We start from the raw sequence: 13,172 nt of genomic DNA on the forward strand, positions 1-13,172 counted from the left end.
TTTTCAAAATATTTTAATTAATTTTCGAAAAATTACTCCCCTCCTCCTCACATCCTTCTATTTATGGAGTACCACTCTTTCTTAATGCACAATTCGAACCTTATCTAAGTAAAGTTCGAATTCTTCTTCTCCTTCTTCTTTCTATTTCTCTTTTCCTCTGACACCTCAAGGAATCTCTATACTGTGACATAGAGGAATCCACATTTTCTTGTTCTCTTCTCTTTCATATGAGCAGGAGCAGAGACAAAGGCATTCTTGTTGAAGCTGACCCTGAACCCGAAAGAACCTTGAAGAGAAAGCTAAGAGAAGCCAAAGCACAACTCTCTTTAGAGGACCTGACCGAATTCTTCAGAGAAGAAGAAGACATGGCAGCCGAAAACAACAATAATGCAAACAATGCAAGGAAGGTGCTGGGTGACTTTACTGCACCTACTCCTGATTTTTATGGGAGAAGCATCTCTATCCCTGCCATTGGAGCAAACAACTTTGAGCTTAAGCCTCAATTAGTTTCTCTAATGCAACAGAATTGCAAGTTCCATGGACTTCCAATGGAAGATCCTCATCAGTTCTTAGCTGAATTCTTGCAAATCTGTGACACAGTCAAGACTAATGGGGTTGACCCTGAGGTCTATAGACTGATGCTATTCCCTTTTGCTGTAAAAGACAGAGCTAGAATATGGTTGGACTCTCAACCTAAAGAAAGCCTGGACTCTTGGGAAAAGCTAGTCAATGCCTTCTTGGCAAAGTTCTTTCCACCACAAAGATGGAGTAAGCTTAGAGTGGAAGTCCAAACCTTCAGACAGAAGGATGGAGAATCCCTCTATGAAGCTTGGGAAAGATACAAACAATTAATCAGAAAATGTCCTTCTGACATGCTTTCTGAATGGAGCATCATAGGTATTTTCTATGATGGTCTCTCTGAACTATCCAAGATGTCTTTGGATAGCTCTGCCGGAGGATCTCTTCATCTGAAGAAGACGCCTACAGAGGCTCAAGAACTCATTGAAATGGTTGCAAATAACCAATTCATGTACACTTCTGAAAGGAATCCTGTGAACAATGGGACAAGTCAGAAGAAAGGAGTTCTTGAGATTGATGCTCTGAATGCCATATTGGCTCAGAACAAGATATTGACTCAACAAGTCAATTTGATTTCTCAAAGTCTGTCTGGAATGCAAAATGCACCAAGCAGTACTAAGGAGGCTTCATCTGAGGAAGAAGCTTATGATCCTGAGAACCCTTCAATGGAAGAGGTGAATTACCTAGGAGAACCCTATGGAAACACCTATAATTCTTCATGGAGAAATCACCCAAATCTCTCATGGAAGAATCAAGAGAGACCTCAACAAGGTTTCAATAATAATGGTGGAAGAAACAGGTTTAACAATGGCAAACCTTTTCCATCATCTTCTCAGCAACAGACAGAGAATCCTAAGCAGAACCCCTCTGACTTAGCAACCATGGTCTCTGATCTAATTAAAACCACTCAAAGTTTCATGAATGAAACAAGGTCCGCCATTAGAAATTTGGAAGGACAAGTGGGACAGCTGAGCAAGAAAGTTACTGAACTCCCTCCAAGTACTCTCCCAAGCAACACAGAAGAAAATCCAAAAGGAGAGTGCAAAGCCATCAATATGGCCGAATTTGGAGAGGATAGAGAGGAAGTGAATGCCACTGAGGAAGACCTCAATGGGCGTGCACTAGCCTCCAAAGAGTTCCCCAATGAGGAACCATGGGAATCTGAGACTCAACATGAGACCATAGAGATTCCATTGGACTTACTTCTGTCTTTCATGAGCTCTGATGAGTATTCTTCCTCTGAAGAGGATGAGTATGTCACTGAAGAGCAAGTTGCTAAATACCTTGGAGCAATCATGAAGCTAAATGACAAGTTATTTGGAAATGAAACTTGGGAGAATGAACCTCCTTTGCTCACCAAAGAGCTAGATGACTTGTCTAGGCAGAAATTACCTCAAAAGAGACAAGATCCTGGGAAATTTTCCATACCTTGTACCATAGGCACCATGACCTTCAAGAAGGCTCTGTGTGACTTAGGGTCAAGTGTAAACCTCATGCCTTTCTCAGTAATGGAGAAGCTAAGGATCTTTGAGGTACAAGCTGCAAAAATCTCACTAGAGATGGCAGACAACTCCAGAAAACAAGCTTATGGACTTGTAGAGAATGTTTTGGTTAAGATTGAAGACCATTACATCCCTACTGATTTCATAGTCCTAGAGACTGGGAGGTGCATGGATGAAACCATCATCCTTGGCAGACCCTTCCTAGCCACAGCAAAGGCTGTGATTGATGTTGATGGAGGTGAACTGATCATTCAAGTGAATGAAGAATCCTTTGTGTTTAAGGCTCAAGGATATCCCTCTGTCACCATAGAGATGGAGCATGAAGAGCTTCTCTCAAATCAGAGTCAAGAAGAGCCCCCACAGTCAAACTCTAAGTTTGGTGTTGGGAGGCCACAACCAAACTCTAAGTTTGGTGTTGAACCCCCACATTCAAACTCTAAGTTTGGTGTTGGGAGGTTCCAACATTGCTCTGAGTATCTGTGAGGCTCCATGAGAGCCCTCTGTCAAGCTACTGACATTAAAGAAGCGCTTGTTGGGAGGCAACCCAATGATTATAATTTATATAGTTTCTTTTGTTATTTTATGTTTTTTTGTAGGTTGATGATCATAAGAAGTCACAAAATCCATTGAAAAAGCAAAAACAAAATGAAAAACAGGAAGAAAAACAGCACACCCTGGAGGAAGATGTTGCTGGCGTTCAAACGCCAGTAAACTTAGCAGTTGGGCGTTTAACGCCCAGTCTGGCACCATTCTGGGCGTTTAACGCCAGAAAGGGGCACCAGACTGGCGTTAAACGCCAAAAAAGGGCAAGAACCTGGCGTTAAACGCCAGGAATGGGCACCAGCCCGGCGTTTAACGCCAGAAATGGCTCAAAACGTGATTTTGAGCAACATTTGGTGCAGGGATGACTTTTCCTTGACACCACAGGATCTGTGGACCCCACAGGATCCCCACCAACCTCACCCTTCAAATTCAAACCACTTTCCCTCCCAAACCCACCCAATATGGCCGAACCCCATCTCCCCTCTCCTATAAATACCCTTCTTCACTCCTTCATTTTCACACAACCAAAACACCACTTCTCCCCCTCTTTGGCCGAATACACCACCATCTCCCTCTTCCTCATTTCTTCTTCTTCTACTCTCTTCTTTCTTCTTTTGCTCGAGGACGAGCAAACATTTTAAGTTTGGTGTGGTAAAAGCGTTGCTTTTTCGTTTTTCCATAACCATTATGGCATCCAAGGCCGGAGAAACCTCTAGAAAGAGGAAAGGGAAGGCAAAAGCTTCCACCTCCGAGTCATGTGAGATGGATAGGTTCATCTCAAGGGTGCATCAAGACCACTTCTATGAAGTTGTAGCCTTGAAGAAGGTGATCCCCGAGGTCCCCTTTTTACTCAAAAAGGGTGAATATCCGGAGATCCGCCATGAGATCCAAAGAAGAGGTTGGGAAGTACTTACCAACCCCATTCAACAAGTTGGAATCTTGATGGTTCAAGAGTTCTATGCCAATGCATGGATCACCAAGAGCCATGATCAAAGTATGAACCCGGATCCAAAGAATTATCTTACTATGGTTCGGGGGAAATACTTGGATTTTAGTCCGGAAAGTGTGAGGGTGGCGTTCAACTTGCCTATGATGCAAGGAGATGAACATCCTTACACAAGAAGGGTCAACTTTGATCAAAGGTTGGACCAAGTCCTCACAATCATATGTGAAGAGGGCGCACAATGGAAGAGAGATTCAAGAGGCAAGCCGGTTCAATTGAGAAGGCATGACCTCAAACCCGTGGCTAGAGGATGGTTGGAGTTTATCCAACGCTCAATCATTCCCACTAGCAACCGGTCCGAAGTTACTTTAGACCGGGCCATCATGATCCATAGCATCATGATTGGAGAAGAAGTGGAAGTTCATGAGGTTATAGCCCAAGAACTCTACAAGGTGGCGGATAAGTCCTCTACCTTGGCAATGTTAGCCTTTCCTCACCTCATTTGTCACCTCTGTTATTCAGTTGGAGTTGACATAGAGGGAGACATCACCATTGTGAGGATAAGCCCATTACCAAGAAAAGGATGGAGCACACAAGAGACCCCTCTCATCATGAGATCCCCGAGATGCCTCAAGGGATGCACTTTCCTCCACAAAACTATTGGGAGCAACTAAACACCTCCCTAGGAGAATTGAGTTCCAACATGGGACAACTAAGGGTGGAGCACCAAGAACACTCCATTCTCCTCCATGAAATAAGAGAAGATCAAAGAATCATGAGAGAGGAGCAACAAAGGCAAGGAAGAGACATTGAGGAGCTCAAGCACTCCATAGGACCTTCAAGAGGAAGGAAGAGCCGCCATCACTAAAGGTGGACCCGTTCCTTGATTTCCTTGTTCTTTATTCTTCTGTTTTTCGAATTTTAGTGCTTATGTTTATCCATGTTTGTGTCTTATGATCATTAGTGTCTTAGTGTCTATGCCTTAAAGTTATGAATGTCCTATGAATCCATCACCTTTCTTAAATAAAAACGTGCTTAATTGAAAAGAACAAGAATTGCATGAATTTTGAATTTTATAACAGTTTAATTATTTTGATGTGGTGGCAACACTTTTGTTCTCTGAATGTATGCTTGAACAGTGCATATGTCTTTTGAATTTGTGGTTCATGAATGTTGGCTCTTGAAAGAATGACGAAAAAGGAGACATTTTACTGAGGATCTGAAAAATCATAAAAATGATTCTTGAAGCAAGAAAAAGCAGTGAACACAAAAAAAAAAAAGAGAAGCAAAAAGCAAACGAAAAAAAAAGGGAAAAAAAAGAAAAGAGAAAGAGAAAGAAAGAAATAAAGTTGTGATCCAAGGCAATAAGAGTGTGCTTAAGAACCCTGGACACCTCTAATTGGGGACTTTAGCAAAGCTGAGTCACAATCTGAAAAGGTTCACCCAATTATGTGTCTGTGGCATGTATGTATCCGGTGGTAATACTGGAAGACAGAGTGCTTTGGGCCACAGCCAAGACTCAATAAAGTAGCTGTGTTCAAGAATCATCATACTTAACTAGGAGAATCAATAACACTATCTGGATTCTGAGTTCCTAAAGAAGCCAATCATTCTGAGTTCCAAAGGATAAAGTGAGATGCCAAAACTGTTCAGAGGCAAAAAGTTTTTGGAGTTCATTGCATATTCTCTTCTTTTTATCTTATTTGATCTTTAGTTGCTTGGGGACAAGCAACAATTTAAGTTTGGTGTTGTGATGAGCGGATAATTTGTACGCTTTTTGGCATTGTTTTTAGTATGTTTTTAGTAGTTTTGGTTGAGTTCTTAGTATATTTTTATTAGTTTTTAGTTAAAATTCACTTTTCTGGACTTTACTATGAGTTTGTGTGTTTTTCTGTGATTTCAGGTATTTTCTGGCTGAAATTGAGGGACCTGAGCAAAAATCTGATTCAGAGACTGAAAAGGACTGCAGATGCTGTTGGATTCTGACCTCCCTGCACTCGAAGTGGATTTTCTGGAGCTATAGAAGCCCAATTGGCGCGCTCTCAACGGCGTTGGAAAGTAGACATCCTGGGCTTTCCAGCAATATATGATAGTCCATACTTTGCCCAAGATTTGATGGCCCAAACCGGTGTTCAAAGTCACCTACAGAAATTCCAGCGTTAAACGCCGGAACTGGCACCTAATTGGGAGTTAAACGCCCAAACTGGCATAAAAGCTGGCGTTTAACTCCAAGAGAAGTCTCTACACGAAAATGCTTCATTGCTCAGCCCAAGCACACACCAAGTGGGCCCGGAAGTGGATTTTTATGTCATTTACTCATCTTTGTACACCTTAGGCTACTAGTTTTCTATAAGTAGGACCTTTTACTATTGTAATAGGGATAGAGAGTCTTTTGATCATGTTTTGATAATTGAACTCACTTTGGGAGGCTGGCCATTCGGCCATGCCTAGACCTTGTTCTTATGTATTTTCAACGGTGGAGTTTCTACACACCATAGATTAAGGTGTGGAGCTCTGCTGTACCTCGAGTATTAATGCAATTACTATTGTTCTTCTATTCAATTCCGCTTGTTCTTTGTCCAAGATATCACTTGTTCTTCAACTTGATGAAGGTGATGATTGACACTCATCATCATTCTCACCTATGAACAAGGTGACTGACAACCATTCTTGTTCTACAAGCATTCGAGGCTTAGTGAATATCTCTTGGATTTCTGATTGCATGATGCATGGTTGATCGCCTGACAACCGAGTGCTCGCCTGACAAACGAGCCAGCCATTCCGTGAGATCAGAGTCTTCGTGGTATAGGCAAGAACTGATGGCGGCATTCAAGAGAATCCGGAAGGTCTAACCTTGTCTGTGGTATTCTGAGTAGGATTCAATGATTGAATGACTGTGACGTGCTTCAAACTCCTGAGGGCGGGGCGTTAGTGACAGACGCAAAAGAATCACTGGATTCTATTCCGGCCTGATTGAGAACCGACAGATGGATAGCCGATGCTGTGACAGAGCATCAGGAACGTATTTCCAATGAGAGGATGGGAGGTAGCCATTGACAACGGTGAAACCCTTGCATAAGCTTGCCATGGAAAGGAGTAAGAAGGATTGGATGAAGACAGTAGGAAAGCAGAGAGACAGAAGGGAAGGCATCTTCATACGCTTGTCTGAAGCTCTTACACCAATGATATACATAAGTATCCCTATCTTTATCTTTTATGTTATTTTCGTTCATCACCATACCCATTTGAGTCTGCCTGACTAAGATTTACAAGGTGACCATAGCTTGCTTCATACCACCAATCTCCGTGGGATCGACCGTTACTCGCGTAAAGTTTATTACTTGGACGACCCAGTGCACTTGCTGGTTAGTTGTGCGAAGTTGTGTTTATGCCATGGTATTGAGCACCAAGTCTTTGGAGCCATTACTAGGGATTGTTTATATTTTGAAAAGTATTGATCACAATTTCGTGCACCAGTTGTGTACACGACGTAGTGCACGCAACGCGGCCATTCCATTCGGGTTGGGCATGTTGCATACGCGGGCCTTGCACGCATAAGCGAGCTATCAGAGTTTTGGCCCTTGCGTACGCGAACATGTCACACGCGACGCGAGCAACCCATTCGGGTTGGGACACTTGCGTAGTGAGCAGATGGTTGCGTACGCGACCACCCATGTTTCAACAGCATGCGTACGCGAGACAGGGGCTTGCGTATGTGAGACAGGGGCTTGCATACGCGAGACTCTTATTTTGCTGAAAAAATATTTTTCTTCATTTTCAAAGGTTCTCGAGCTTTCCAAACATTCTTTAAGTGCTGTTTAGGAATACTATCTAGTACTTAGGCTCTAATACTTCTAAGGATGAGTTAGTGACTTAATTTAGTGAATTTCTGTATGAATCTAGAAGACAGGGACTTAGGTTTCTAGGGTACTGAGGATGAAATTAGTTGAGTGAGATGGCAGAATATTGCAATGATGATTGTGCGATGGATTGTGAAATTACGGACCACTGATGGTTGAGACGAGTCTAGGACTCGGGATTAAATGATGACTTTACTGAGTAATGAGAATGAATTATGAAAAAAATTACTGACATTGTTGAGACGTTATGCGCCTAACGAGGACGGTGGTTAATCCTGCTTATCGAGGTCGCGGCGGCGGCATAAGGACGGTGGTTAATCCCGCTTATGTTGAGATGTGAGGTCTGTGGCTAAGTATTCTGCTCACATCCTTTCAAGTCACAAGAGTGAGTCGAGCACCATATTTTTGGAAAAGTGAGCCGGACACTATATCCCTGGGGATGGTACCCCTTTTATTCGTGACCGAAAGGCGACATTTCAATGGGAATGTGTCGAGTTGGCAGTTGAACCGACGAAGTGATATCACAGCCAAATAGGACAGGCATTCATCATGTGCATATTCTATATGTTTGCTTGCTTTGACGACTTGCATCGTTTGCCTAATTGTATAACATGCTTAGTTGATTCTTGAATTACTTGATATATATGATTATACTTGTGTTTTACTTGCATTGCTATTACTTGTGTTTTCTGCTAGGATTGAGGAAGTTTGGAAGGCGGTGGTGATGGGATCGCATGGAGGTTAGGCTAACGAAGGCTGTGGGACAGTGGTGTAACTGTTAGATTAGAAAATCCCTAAGTTAGATCCACTTATTTCATTATGGTTTTAAAATTATGGTTTTAAATTTAGTTATGCCTTAAGTTGAATCTCATGATTAATATGAAGCTCTAGGATTGCCCCTGGCATCCCAGAGTCTTATATCTTACATTACTGGGCACTATTGCCATACTAAGAACCTTCGGTTCTTATACCATATTGTGTTGTTATTTTTCAGATGTAGGTCAAAACTCAACTCAGTGAGTTACGTGAGGGTGACAGAGCAAATGATCCTTATCATATTTTAGAGTCTTTTGGATATTTTGTTTAGTACTCTCACTTTTGTATTTATATTCGCCTTAGAGGCTTACTTTGAGAGAGATATATTGTATATGCTAGTTTTACTTTCAAAACTCTGTATGTCTGTATATAACTAGTTAGCCTAAACTCCGCAGTTTGAGGCTAGTTTCTTATGACTATTATATTCATAGATCTACTTATGCTTTCTTATCTTGTACCTATATCTTGTGCCTTAAGTTTGTAGCTTCGTGTGAACATTTTACACTTTTGTAACTCTATTTTTGAGCTTATTCCTTCATCGGGCTTTTAAAATTATTATTTCTTTCTATATATAATATTGTACATGCCTTAGAATTGTCGTAACCTTTGATTAACCTTTGCTTTATGGCATGAGGTAAGACTTAGGGTAATTAAGGTGTTACAGGTTGACCGGTCTGAACTATTATTTGGTCTGTCTGGAAGTAGTGTCGCAAGCGCCGAGTTGTGATGATTAGGCCGAATGCTAGTTTTTCAATTGTTGGGTATCTCGTTTTAGCATTCTTCAGAACTTTGCTCACAAAATTTACTAGGTGTTGCTCCTTTCCTATTTCTGTAACAAGCACAGAGCTAACCGTGTTAGTTGAAATTGAAAGGAATAGGTGAAGGGGTTTACCTTGCTGAGGCTTTTGTAGTATGGGTGGTGAACCTAAGAGGTCTTTGAATTCGGTAAATGCTTTTTCGTATTCATCTGTCCAGACGAACTCTTTGGCCTTTCTTAAAGTGTTGAAGAAGTGATATGACTTTGCTGCTGTTGCTGCAGGCAGAAATCTTGACAAGGCTACTCGACGACCTGTGAGTTGCTGTACTTCTTTTATGGTCCTTGGCGATTGCATATTTATGATAGCCTGACATTTGTCAGGGTTGGCTTCTATTCCTCTGTTTGTTAGTAAGAATCCAAGAAATTTGCCTTCTTGCACTCCAAATGCACACTTTTTTGGGTTCAGCTTCATGTTATATTTTCTGAGTTGTTGGAAAATTTCATTAAGGTCGGCTTCATGTTGTTGTCCCGAGCTTGACTTGACCACCATGTCATTGACATATATTTCAATGTTTCGGCCGATTTGTTCTTTGTTAGTAGGAATCCAAGAAATTTGCCTCCCTGCACCCCAAATGCGCACATTTTTGGGTTCAGCTTCATGTTATATTTTCTGAGTTGTTGGAAAATTTCATTAAGGTCGGCTTCATGTTGTTGTCCCGAGCTTGACTTGACCACCATGTCATTGACATATATTTCAATATTTCGGCCGATTTGTTCTTTGAAAACCTTGTCCATTAATCTCTGATAGGTCGCTCCTGCATTTTTTAGTCCGAAGGGAATGACTTTATAACAGAAGTTACCTTGGTCAGTCACGAATGTTGTTTTGTCTTCATCATTTGGGTGCATGAGTATTTGATTACAGCCTAAATAGGTGTCCATGAAACTGAGTACTTGGAACCCCGAGGTGTCATCTACTAACCTATCAATGTTTGGAAGTGGGCAGAGTCTTTTCGACATGCCCTGTTCAAGTCTGTGAAGTCCATACACATGTACCATTTTTCCGAACTCTTTTTTACCATTACTACGTTGGCCAACCATGATGAGAATCGAAGTTCTTGGATGAATCCTGCATCAAGCAACTTCTGTGTCTCTTCCCTTGCTGCGTTTCTTCTTTCCGAGCCCAGGTTTCATTTTTTTGTCTTACAGGTCGGGCATTAGGGTTGATCGCTAGCTTGTGACATATTAAGTTCGGATTGATTCCTGGCATGTCTGCAGGTGTCCATGCAAATAGGTCAGAGTTGGATTGTAATGTTTTGATCAGGCCTTGTTTTGTTCCTGCAGAAAAGACAGCCGATGTTAGTGAACTGGTCGGCCTTGCCTAGTTGTACCTTTTCTAGGTCGTCCATTAGAGCTGGACGATTGTCGTTACTTCTTGGATCTAGTTCAGCCAGGGTTGGGATGCTTTCCGATTTGTAAATGGAATGGACTCTTATAATGGTCTCCTTTGGGGTGGTTTTCAAGCCCGCGTTGTAGCATTGTCTAGACTCTAGCCTTTTTGTGGTCAGCATGCATTGTTGCTACCATGTTATCTTGTAGAGGGAACTTAACACAAAGGTGAACGGTGGAGATAATAGCTCCAAAGGAGTTAAGGAACGGACGTCCTAAAATGACATTATACAGGATTGCACAATCAACAACTAAGAATTGAATATCTAGGATTTTTGAGTTCTGAGACTCCCCTAGCGTTGTTTTCAGTCATACATAATCTGATACAGGGATTTTTTCTCCGGAGAACCCTACCAATTCTCCGGGTGATGGTTGCAGTGCTTTTTCGCTGAGTTGCATCTTCTTGAACGTGAAGTAGAATAGGACGTCGGCGCTACTCCTTAGGTCGAGTAGGACCTTTTTGACTGTCATTTCTCCCATGTTTAACAAGATTACTACTGGATCGTCGAGGTTTAGGCAGTGTGACTTGAAGTCGGATGCATTAAAAGTGATCTGGGTAGCTGGGGCCGAGGTTTGAGCCCTCTGCCAAGATCCTTCCATTGTCATCATGGTTCTGTAGCTTCTGTTCCTAATTGTGTTGGTTGCTCCTCCTCTTGCGAAGCCACCTGAATTGTAGTTTATTATTCCTTTAGAGGCATGGGTTTCGACTGGCCCATACCAAGCTCCTTTTTCTTTATGCTCGGAGCTAATGTTTGACTTTTCAGTGTCTTTTGTTGTTTCTTTCTGGTTTCTGGAAGTGGCGTATTTATCCAGTAAGCCTTGTCTAGCTAGCTTTTCCAGTAAGTCCTTGGCTACTACGCATTCGTCAGTGGTGTGGCCGTACTTCTGGTGAAATGTGCAATGCTTGCTTTTGTCCACATATCTTTAGTCCTGATATGTGCTCGCTTTACTCGGCAGTTTTATTAGTTTGTTGTGTAATATTTTTTTAATGATGTCCTCTCTTTTGGTGTTAAACTTGGTGTAGGAGTCGAACTTGGGAGCGAGCTTGAAGAGTTTCTTAGGCTCCCTACTGGTGTGAGACCTTGTTTGTCGCTTTTCGTCTCGGTGGGATTGTGGTTTCTCCATTCGTCAAGCTTTACGGAGTTACTCGATCTCCATTTGACCCGCTGCTTTTTCTCAGAATTCCTCTAATGTTTTCGGCTTGGTAATAGCAATGGTTTCTAGGAATTTCCCTGGGCGGAAGCCGCTCTTCAATGCGTGTAGATGTACCTTGGGATCAAGGTCCGGGATTTCCATGGTTGCTTTGTTGAACCTTGTCATATAGTCTTTCAGGCTCTCCTGCGGACCTTATTTGATAGTGCTGAGGTAATCAGATCCATGCACGTATATTCTTGAGGCCAAGAAATAGTCTATGAAGGACCTTGCTAACTCTTCAAAGCAAGAGATCAAACCTGCAGAAATTTTAGAGAACCAAAGTAAAGCAGCACCATCTAAATAAGTTGGGAAAGAATAACAGAGTATAGGGTCAGAGGCACCGTTCAAAACATCATGGATTGGAATTTTTTAATGTGTACACGTGGTCCCCAAACCCTTCATACGCCTTAAGTGCTGTGGGCAGAACAAAATTCTTCGGCATCTGAAAACTGACAATCTTCTTTGAGAAGGGATTATCTATCATCAGCCTTTCTTTAAGTGGAGTGACTTCCTAGGAGCCTAAGTCCAGAGGTCGCACCCCGTTCGAGGTTGCGCTCTTAGGGTCCTCTACGTTTGACTTCCCATTGTGAGATGCTTCTAGGAGATCAGTCATTCTCCTGACCTCGGCCAAGAGGGTAGTATTCATAGCTACTAGCTCCTTGTTTGTGGAAGGAGGAGTAGCGGATATAACCTCTTCGGCCATGATCCTGCAAAGAAATAATTAAAGCGAGATATGTGGGGAGTTAGATTTAAATGATTTAGGGCCTCCATGGTAGGCGCCAAATGTTCTGGCAATAATACTCTTCTCCGAGGCATTTGGTCAGTTCGACTCTTAGGAACTTGGTGTCTCAGCCTAAAAGTGAAGCACCCTTGCGAACTTGAACCCGAACGTGGTACCTGAAAAAAGGACTCCGACGCTCAAGTCAGTGAATGATCTCTTAACGAAAATAAGTATAAGATTGGTCACGAAGTTGTCTTTTGTCCCTCTTATCCTTGATTCTATCTTATTTATAGCCTGTTGTGTTTGAACTATTTGTCGGTCCTTTTGATCGTGGATGACTAGCGCCGAGATTCTCGGAGATAAGTGAGTCCGTTAGTTATAGATGACTAAAGCCGAGAATCTCGGAAAAAAGTGGGTTACGGTGATATGTTTAATTTAATTTGAATTTCATTTTATCCAACCGAGGTATAACCGTTTTTTCCGAGATACAAGGGATACGATACAGTACCTTAAAAGGATCAACTTCGATAATAAACGAAGAATACATTCTTATTTTATGTAGTAAAAGAAGAATAATAAATTAAAAAAATGAGTTGACTCTTAGACCTAGGCTCACGAACAAAAAAAAAAATTATATATAGCCTTTATTAGAACAAAAATAATTATATAAATTAGTTATTATTAAGTTAATTTTTTTATTATTTACGTTATACATCATATATTTGTTGTGATTGAAAAAGTCATTATTATATCATATATATTTTTATCATGAGAACCATAGATTTTTGTTTTAATTTTTTAAGGTAGATAT

At 41.6% G+C, this 13,172-nt stretch overlaps 1 non-coding gene across 1 annotated transcript; it reads right to left on the reverse strand.

Moving 5' to 3' along the window:
* Positions 1 to 770: 770 nt before the first annotated feature.
* Positions 771 to 878, reverse strand: LOC130955742 (small nucleolar RNA R71). The gene has a single exon (XR_009076869.1). It is a non-coding gene; the product is annotated as a small nucleolar RNA R71 (small nucleolar RNA).
* Positions 879 to 13,172: the final 12,294 nt, after the last annotated feature.

The sequence above is a fragment of the Arachis stenosperma genome, chromosome 1, assembly GCF_014773155.1.
Source record: "Arachis stenosperma cultivar V10309 chromosome 1, arast.V10309.gnm1.PFL2, whole genome shotgun sequence".
Lineage (NCBI taxonomy): Eukaryota > Viridiplantae > Streptophyta > Magnoliopsida > Fabales > Fabaceae > Arachis > Arachis stenosperma.